The sequence below is a fragment of the Ochotona princeps genome, chromosome 11, assembly GCF_030435755.1.
Source record: "Ochotona princeps isolate mOchPri1 chromosome 11, mOchPri1.hap1, whole genome shotgun sequence".
Lineage (NCBI taxonomy): Eukaryota > Metazoa > Chordata > Mammalia > Lagomorpha > Ochotonidae > Ochotona > Ochotona princeps.
Window position 1 is genome coordinate 66,563,767 of NC_080842.1, and position 10,177 is coordinate 66,573,943.

Consider the following 10,177-nt stretch of genomic DNA (forward strand, 5'->3'; position numbering starts at 1 on the left):
GGGACCAGGGAGGGGAGCTTTCTCTGGTCCTCACTTAGTTCCAACTTTGGATCCCCACCCTCTCTTGCAATGACCATCAGGGTCGCTCTGGAGCCCCCTACCCCAAAACACACACTCTCTCTCTCTCTCTTTCTCTCTCTCTCTCTCTCTCACACACACACACACAGACACACACACACACACAAATTAGAATAGATAGAGAACAACAAGGAAAGCTTAGAACCAGACAGAAAACGGTCAGCGTGGACTCACACATACCTTACTAGTTAGGACACAAAGATTAGTTACTCCTCACTAAGTTATTGAAGATTTCTCTGCACACCCCTCCTAAAACTGTTCTGCACCTCAACTGTTGACATATGCCTTGTTAGAGTTACAACCCAGTTTAGACTATCCTAAAATCTGCCAAGTTCAGCAAAAATTATGCTTCAACACTATAAACTGCTAAATACTAAAATGAAAATAGACACGAGACAGCTGAATAGTATCCTATAACCATTTTAAGGCGTATAGCAGCTGGTTGTGTATAAACTAAAATAGAAACGTCAATGAAGTAGTCACAGGATGTGGTTAAGACCTTGCATTTTTTAACATATTTGTTACTCAATACCATGTGAATTAATTCCATAATGTTGTAAATTGTTGTTGATGTTATGTTGTGGATTTTAATTGATTGGGATGATATTCTGCCAGCTCTGCCTTCAGACCAGAGATAGTCTCCCCAAGAAACCATTGAATTTATCTGGACAATAAGATGCTGGACTCTATGCTTGCAATGAAAGAATCTTGACTGAATATGAACTGTAATTCTGCACCAAGGTGGAGGTGGGGGGAGGGTTTGGGGAGGGTTTGGGGGAATCCCAGAGCCTATGAAACAGTGTCACATAATGCAATGTAATTAAAAATAATAATAATAAAAAGCAAAGAACATTCTGTGCTTAGCAGTGTGAGAAATAGAGAGGAGATGTCTCAAGAAGAGAAAAGATGGAGAGAGGCTTTGTACTTGATGGTAATGGCCTTCTGTCTTTCTCCAACCACTAATTGATTATGAGTAGATTTAACACTGAAACTGGTGAACAGCCAAGCTTGCTACCCATGGAGCCTTCACTGCGGATGCTACAGCGGCAGTGATCCTGTGTGCTGGCATCTGGTCTACATTTGCCTAATCACAGGGAACCTAATCTCAAAGAACTACCCCAAAGGCAGACTTTCTAGGGAAAAACTAGGACTAAATGTGACTACATCACAGTAAAGAGATTCTGGATAGTTATCATCCACACATGCATTTGAATGCCAAATGCCAACATGTGTAATACAAATGACCAAACCCTATCTTTTAAAACAATTTATTTTTGATGATTTTTTAATTCTTTATTTTATGACACAGTTTAATAGAGATTGAGGTTTCGCCTCTGTAGATGATTAGGATGCAAAGGGTCAAGGGCTGCAGGAAACTGGGTGAGACCATTGTTTCCACATTCTCTTTTTTCCTTCCTGCATCTGGGGAAAGGTGGGAGACAAGGGTAGAAGCCACATCCAGCCTCCCAAACATCTCTGTACCCTGGGATGGAGGACAGCCACCTAACGCCATTCCAGAGTCCCTGATGTGGGGCGAGCTCCAAGGGTCCTGCTCAAGAGGTTTTGATAGTTTCATAGTTCTGAATTACCTCCGATCTTACCACTCTAAGCACAATGAAATCATTCCAGAATCCATTGGTTGACATAGTTCACCTTAGAGTCTTTGCCCAGGTATTTGCTGCCAACACTTGGTTGCGGTAGTTGATCAATTTGTTTTGTTCTCTGTCCTTTGTTATGGTCCCAGGTGTCCTCTGCATGCTCCAATACACTGCCATAATCTCCAGGTGCACCTGGATATGCCATCCGCTGCTCTGTTTAAACCACTGAAGAGGCCCTGCTCTGACACATACCCTCCACGGTCAGATCAGGGAACCTGCAGTTCTCTCAATGGTTGGGTTCTGAGTCCAGTGATTCAGTTGGGGGGATCCTCACTAAAACTTCATCTGAGGTGATCACAGACCTGATTCTTGTGTGTGCTTCCCAATACAGGGTCTGACACAGTCTGTTGCACACACTGGTAGTTTAATTGCAACCAAGCCCTATCTTCATAAAAATATTTTTACACTGGTTAAAAAAGGCAATTTTTTAAATAAAAGAATATATTCTGATCATGTTCAAAAGAAAACATATCTAAATATTCAATAATCATATTCCAAAGTTTAATTTCACCAATCCACAATAAACTGATAATGTAACACTATTATTTGCCTCTTATATTGTGAGAAAAAAGTGAGAATGATAATTTCCAGGGCCTTCTCAATTATGAAGAAATTAATAGTCTGAAATATTCCTCAAAAGGGATAATCTTCAACAAACAAAAAACAGAATAACACTTTGGCAATATGTCCTGAAAAGTCTACTTAGCTTTAATAAGAACATTACTTTGATTGATCCTAACACAATATTTAGGTAAGTGTGAAAAGAGTGTAGGAGATAATCACTTCCGTTTATTTATGGATGTAAAGCATTCGAAGTAACTTAATATTCAAAGGTCACAGACTGATCATAGAAATTGTGTTGTGTTCATATGATGAAATTCTGGGTAGCCACTGATGATGATATGGATAGATGTTGATGTGTGGATATGGAAACATGGTGCAATATAGATACTGTGGGGCTAACACACAGACTAGGCTGTATTGTGAGCATAATTTCAGTTAAACACATAAGCACAAATGTACACACAGGAAAAATACCCCAGAGTTTCCACCAGATGGTTCAGAGTGGTGATTTGGGGTTGACTGAATCACAGGTGCGTGGGAGTGCAGCTGTGCTGTTACAGTGGGACACTATAAACTGGGTGATGTGTAAGGAACAGAGTGATCCTTCTCAGCTCTGGAAGCAGGTTAGTCTAAGAGGAAGGTGCTGGCAGGTTCAGTCTCTGCTTGGCTTCCACAGTAAGGTCTCCCGATTCCCCTTGCTGCCATATCCTCTGGAGGGAAGCAGGGGCAGAAGGCTGAAGGGCAATGCAGCTAACGCTGCCTGAAACCTCCTTTCCAAGGTGCTTAGCCCCATCCCCAAGCAAGGGACTGTATGGCTCAACCATCTGGTGCAGGTCCTTCCCCCTGCTACTCCATCACAGTGGCATCATGTGGATTTTGGAGGGGATGTCTTTAGACCACAAAGAATCCGTCTTTATGCTTTGCTCATGTACTGCTTCATATAGTTTGAAGCTATTTTAGGACATGTATTCAGTTTTAGAAGAATTACAGATGTAATACTTTTATGATACCTAGTGACCTGTTTTTAGCTCTAAACATGTTTTTCTGACTTGCTCCATTTTCTCTGAGGCTAATACAGCAGCACCAGTTAGGTTTTGAATAGCGGTTTCTTTTTCTTTTTCTTCTTTTTCTTTTTTTAAATTTTCAATTCACTAAATTTTACTTTCTCATCTTTTTTTGTTTGTTTCTTTTAACATCTCTCACACAAAACATTATTTCAACTTTATTCACAATCTGTTTTTGGAAGATTTGGGTCTTTTACATATTTTGAATATGATCGATTTGGAGTTACTTCCATCATCTTGTTCAGTTTCCTATTTGCTTTTTCTATTTTTTCTCCATTCATTTTTTGTTTGTGTTTTAATTGATGGAATTTTCAATTTTGTTTTTTATTGGCTTAGAAGTTACAAACTATTTTCATCTTCTTATTGATGTCTCATACAATTTAGACAAATCCATGGGGTTGGGGAATAAGGGTATTCTAACATATTGGAAGGAATTACAAAAGGTGATAAAACAGGAATGTAGGTTGAGAGGTCCTAAGTGCAAATTGTTGAGAATAAATGTACAGAACAAAGGAACTAGGCTGTGAATCTCAAGGCCTGAGGTGTGAGAATGATACATGATCTTATTGTTCCTTCCCTAGACACCATTTCCAAGTTAACAATTCCCATGTTTAATAATGACGTCACAGGATGTTGATGAGCTGCTTTTGAACACTGCAATGGGATGGCCAAGGAACTCCTGCAGTCTACTTGCTAAACTAAACCTCCAGGCTGGGCCAGGAAGAGGCATTATTGTTCCCAGGGTTCCCCAGGAGGTGATAGAATCAGCCCACCATCATCACAGCCACCCAACAACACCTGCCATGCTGTGAGAATGACTGTAAGGGAACAAAGACGAGCAAAGAGTGACGGGCAAGTGGACCTGCTCTGGAAGCCAAGTGTGTGTCTGGTCTAAGAGAATCACTTGCAGAGACTGAGGTTACCTTCCTTGCCAACTGAATGTGTCCCAACTGCAGAACCACAAGACTTACCCTGGGGCTACCTTTGGACAGAGGTGTAGAATTCTGCTCTCATGGCAGAGTGGAGAATTCTGAGACAGTCCCCAAGACTTTGGGACACAGACCTTATACCAGTTTTGCAACCAAACCCTTATCTAGGTACTGATATGAAGGAAATTTTCAGATAGATTTCAAATTACTTTGCCTTAAGAAAGGGTGGTGACCTGGAGTCAGCTTTAAGTTTTTACTTCTGGTCTAGAGGTCAAGAGATACAAGTCAAAGGTTTGAAGCATGCGAGTTATTGGGTACCCAGGAAGTTCTCTGTTATTTGGAGATGAACGGGACCTCATGACAAGGCCTGGAGGCAGGCACCAGAAACTTGGAGTGAACCTAGCCAAAAAGCAACAAAGAATGAGACCTTCTACCCATTGTCAGAAGAGAGTGAATATTGTCAAGAACCTAACTTGGCTTGGAAGTGGATTTTCTTTTAAGCTGGCAAACAATAACTCAGCCTGATCAAATCCTGGGATTTGGCATTGTTGTGGCCTGAGATGAGAACCCAGGGCATGTTTCCTGTACATTAGACCTACAGAATTGAGAGTTAATGCACGGGTCTTGCTTTCAGATACTACAGTGTGGAAATTTTACATAGTATAACAAATTATGAAATGCCTTAAGAACTGAGCACATGTGCCCCATCCTCAGCTATTGCTGCCTCCCAACTGAAGTCATCCAGGAGGCTTGTAGATCCTGGACCTGAGTGGAGAGGGAGGGCTAGCTTGTGCCATCATCAGCTTGTCTGTCCTTGGAGAAGGACAAAGGATGCCTCAGGCATTCCTGAGTGCGACAGTAGGGAACGCCGGGCTTTCATGTAAAAATGAAAACAGGCACCAAAGACATGAGTCAGCAGACTAACATCACAACTGCCAATGCCACAGAGCTACAGAAGGTGAAAGCAGTCAGGACCAAGCTGAGCGTCAACTGGGAAATGACAAGGTTTGCATCCATATTTTGACAGAGGCCCAATCGCATCAATCTCTCTGTCTCTTTGACGTGGGCTGCATTTACCAAATGTTGCTTACGTGCCATTCCCATGCTATCTGCTCTTCTTTCTTGTGATTTTGCCCTGTCTCATCAAGTAGCAATAGCTACTTTGCCTCTCTGCACCTCGGCTGGCCTTGCAACTTGCTTGACCAAGAGAGTTTGTCAGTTAGGACGATGTGGAGCTCCCGAAGCTGAGTCGTAAGAGACTCTTGAAATTGCTCTCTTTCGTTCGGTTTTAGATGCCGGCTACCATTGAGACTGCTGACCTGAGAACCAGCACCAACCCTGTCTCACCACATGGTGCTACTTTAAACCATCGAGTTTTGGGGCCTGGCGGCGTGGCCTAGCGGCTAAAGTCCTCACCTTGAACGCGCCAGGATCCCACATGGGCGCCGGTTCTAATCCCAGCAGCTCCACTTCCCATCCAGCTCCCTGCTTGTGGCTTGGGAAAGCAGTCGAGGATGGCCCAAAGCTTTGGGACCCTGCACCCGTGTGGAAGACCTGGAAGAAGTTCCTGGTTCCCGACATCGGATCGGCGTGTATCGACCCGTAATGGCTCACTTGGGGAGTGAATCATCGGATGGAAGATCTTCCTCTCTGTCTCTCCTCCTCTCTGTATATCCGGCTTTCCAATAATAATAAATCTTTTAAAAAAAAAAACAAACCATCAAGTTTTGGAGTAGTCAAGTATGCAACATAGAGATCAATTGGATACTCTGTTCTCTCTTCCATGTTCCTTCTGATTCTCCAAGGGAACTAAAGAACATATTTTTAATAATTATTTTATTTTATTTTATTAATTACATTGTATTATGTGACACAGTTTCATAGGTACTGGGATTCTCCCCACCCCTCCCCAAACCCTCCCACCATGGTGGATTCTTCCACCTTGTTGCATAACCGCAGTTCAAGTTCAGTTGAGATTCCCTCATTGCAAGCGTATACCAAACATAGAGTCCAGCATCTTATTGTCCAGTCAAGTTCAACGGCTTCTTAGGTATACCCTTTGTGGTCTGAAGACAGAGCCAGCAGAGTATCATCCCAGTCAATTGAAAGCTCCAACATACCATCAGCAAAAATTTACATCATTATGGAATTAATTGACATACTAATGAGTAACAATATGTTAAAAATAAATGTGAGTTCTAAACCACATTCTATGACCACCTCATTGACATTTCTTTTTTTTTTTGAAAATTTTTACATTTTATTATTATTATTACTAATATCATTTTATGATACAGTTCCATATTCCCTTATCCCCTCCCCAATTCCCTTCCCCCCACCTAGTTCCTCTACATCATTACTAACATATAGTTCTTCATACTCAGTCATATGTCCATCATTGTGGGCATGGACAATGGCAGAGAGTCCAGCATCCTATTGTCAAGATATAGTAAACAGTTTCACTGTAAGTCCATCTTTGCCTGGAAGCAGAAATGCATACTACACTGCATCTCACATCTGGATGTTAGTCTCCAGTTCACAGCTACTGTACATCCCCTTAAATGAAAAGTCATGATACAAAATCAACAATAGAAAGAAAAATAGAAATTTACAATGCCATGATGTTAAATGACATGTTACTAGATATGACAGTCTCCATTACACAGCTACTATACATCCCCTTAAATGAAGAGCCACAAAACAAAATCAACATCAGCGAGAAAAAAGAAATTAACAACACCATAAAGTTAAATAACATGCTACTAAATGACTAATGTGTAGCTAAAGAAATGAAAATCAAGAACCTTCTTGAAGAAAATAATGCCACTGCATGATCTGCAAGTCACTGAATGATTTAATTAGAAGAAAGTGTTTTGAAGAGATGAAACCAACAGGAAACAACAAAACCCATGAGATATAGCTTCCGCTGATTTTTGTTGGTGAAGTGTTTCTCTTCTAGACAATAAATAGATGGGTTTTGTTTTTTAATCCAGTCTACTAATCTATGCTGTTTGATTGAGCTTAAGCCATTTACATTCAGAGTTTAATATGTATGAGTGGTACTTTGGTCCTGTCATTTTAGGAATGGGTTGTTCATTGGTTTAGTCTTCTGTTGTTATTTTACTGGGATGTTCTTCCCATTTGCCTTTGATTTTGTTAGGTGCTATTCCTCTTCTCTGTCAAGAGAACATCTTGAAGTATTATTTGTAGGGCAGGTTTGGAGACATTTCAATTTTAGTTTATACACAACATATAACATACATAACATAATATGTTATACATAACATCATATCATCTTAAATTAAGGCAAACATGTGATATTTAGCCTTTTGGGATTGGCTCATTTCCCTTATCATTATGGTTTCCAGTTTGGCCCATCTGGCCACAAAGAACTGCATTTTTTTTTTTTTTTAATAGCTGAGTAGTATTCCATGGAGTAGATGAACCATAGCTTTCTTATCCAATCCTCTACTGATGGGCATTTTGGCTGCTTCCATGTTTTTGCAATTACTGATTGTGCTGCTATGAACATAGGAGTGCATGTTGGTTTCTCATAAAACAAGCCTTTTGGATATATTCCTAGGAGTGCTATTGCTGGATCATACGGTATGTTGAGTTGTTTGAATGTTCTCCATACTGATTTCCATAGAGGCTGTACCAACCTGCAGCCCCACCAGCAGTGGAGTAGGGTTCCCTTTCCCCTGCAACCTCACCAACAAGTGTTGTTGGTGCTTTTATTCATGTGGGCCAGTCTCACTGGTGTTAGGTGGTACCTCATTGATGTTTTAATTTGGATTTCCCTTATTGCCAGGGAACTTGAGCATTTTTTCATATGTTTATTTGCCATCTGGGTTCTTTTGTGAAGTGTCTGCCCATTTCCCGTGTCCATTTCTTGAGTGGCTTGTTTGTTTTGACATTTTGGTTGTTTTGTAGCTCTTTGTATCTTCTGGAGATTAGCCCTCTATCACCTATTTCGTGCGCGAAGATCTTCTCCCATTCTGTGGGTTGCTTTTTCACTTTGTTGATTGTTTCCCTTGCTGTACAGAAGCTTCTTAGCTTGATGAGGTCCCATTTGTTTAGTCTGGTCTTGATTGCTATTGCCTTTGGTGTCCTTTTTAGGAAGTCGGGACCTACCCCTAGATCTTGCAGAGTATTTCCAACATTTTCTTCCAAAAGTTTGAAGGTTTCTGGATGTAGATTTAGATCTTTTATCCATTTAGATTTGATCTTAGTGTATGGTGAGAGATGTGGATCTATCTTTTTGTTTCTGCAGGCTATTAACCAGTTGTCCCAACAGCATTTATTGAACAAACCTTCCCATTTGTCTGGATTGTCGTTTGTCTTTTTGTCAAAGATTATTTGGCTGTACCTGTTTGGGTTCCCTTCTGGTGTTTCTATTCTGCTCCATTGATCTTCCTCTCTAGCTTTGTGCCAGTACCAGGCTGTTTTGATAACCACTGCCCTATAGTATGTCCAGAGGTCCGGAACTGTGATTCCCCCTGCTAACTTCCTGTTCTTCAGGATGGTTCTAGCTATCCGTGGTTTTTTGTGTTTCCAGATGAACCTTTGGATCATTGTTTCCACTTCCATGCAGAATGTTTTGGGCAATTTGAGTGGGATTGCGTTGAATGTATATATTGCCTTTGGTAGTATAGACATTTTAATGATATTGATTTTACCTATCCAGGAGCATGGGATGTTACTCCATCTTTTGAGGTCTTGTTCAATTTAAAGAACATTTTTTTAAAGTCATAGTTTAATCCACATAAAGTTTAATCAAGTTAATGAAAATATCAAAATTTTTCACTTAGTGTATCCAGCGGGAATTTAATTTTCGTTGCAAGTAATACAGTATTTGGTGTTCCCCTTATTGACAAACTATGCTACAGAAAGAGCAATTGCATTAAATCTTAATTCATCAGGGTCATGTTCCACAAACTTCTTGCAAATTTCTATGGCATCCTCTAGTAAAGTTTCATCACTAGTTTTTCCATGGTTAATTGGAAATGGTTTCCGCCCATCCAATTCATAGAAATGCCCGTCTACATGAACTAAGGTAATAAGATGAAGATCTACTTTTTCATCTCTATTTGGTGCCTCTGTCTGACCTTCATGGGCACTGGTCTCAGGAGTAACACGAATGGTGGCATAGTTCTCCAAGTATCTGGCTCATTCTTTAGGGCTCATTGACATAGACTCTTCCAGGATTTTTTTTCAAGGTCAATCCAGATTCAAAGTGCATCTTATCTTTATTGTTTGCAATAGCATGGATTAATCCAATTGTTCCACAGGTATTGCTGATGGTTTGCTTCATGAAATATACTGATGGTGTCACATCCTGTCCCTGAGACTTTATCTTTTCCTCTTCTGTTCTGAATACTTCATAGAGAAGTAACATGGCACAGTCTAGACTGGTCTTGGTACCATGCTAAGAAGTTCAGGATCCATTCCATATACGTCAACAAACTGCCAATTAGGATGCAGACCTAATTGCTTGAGAAACTGGTTGGTGACCTCCTTGTTGGCCTCCAGCGGCAGCCAGTGCTGACCCTCCGTGACCACTCGGCCCGGCCTCTTTCCACACAACTAGCTAGCAGAGCCAAGAAGAGAACTCAGGTGATTTCATTCACCATCTGTGTGTACCTAAGGAGAGTCTACTGAGGTCAAAGATAAACCAACAAACACCATACTTTTTGTAACCCTGTGGCTGTTGGATTCAGAAGCTTGGAAATATGGAAAACAAGTGAAAATCTTGACTGGGAAGGGAAGGCAGGCAAATCTTTGTGTTGCTGCCAGTTTTCGTGCCACACTGATGCCTGAGCTGTCCTTGAACATCAGGAGCCCCTGTTCATTAAACCCTGACCAGTTACTCAAGGCCCAAGTC

The 10,177-nt window shown here is 40.9% G+C and overlaps 1 pseudogene; it reads right to left on the minus strand.

The window, feature by feature from the left end:
• Nucleotides 1-9,059: 9,059 nt before the first annotated feature.
• Nucleotides 9,060-9,868, minus strand: LOC101533705 (ubiquitin carboxyl-terminal hydrolase isozyme L3-like; annotated as a pseudogene).
• Nucleotides 9,869-10,177: the final 309 nt, after the last annotated feature.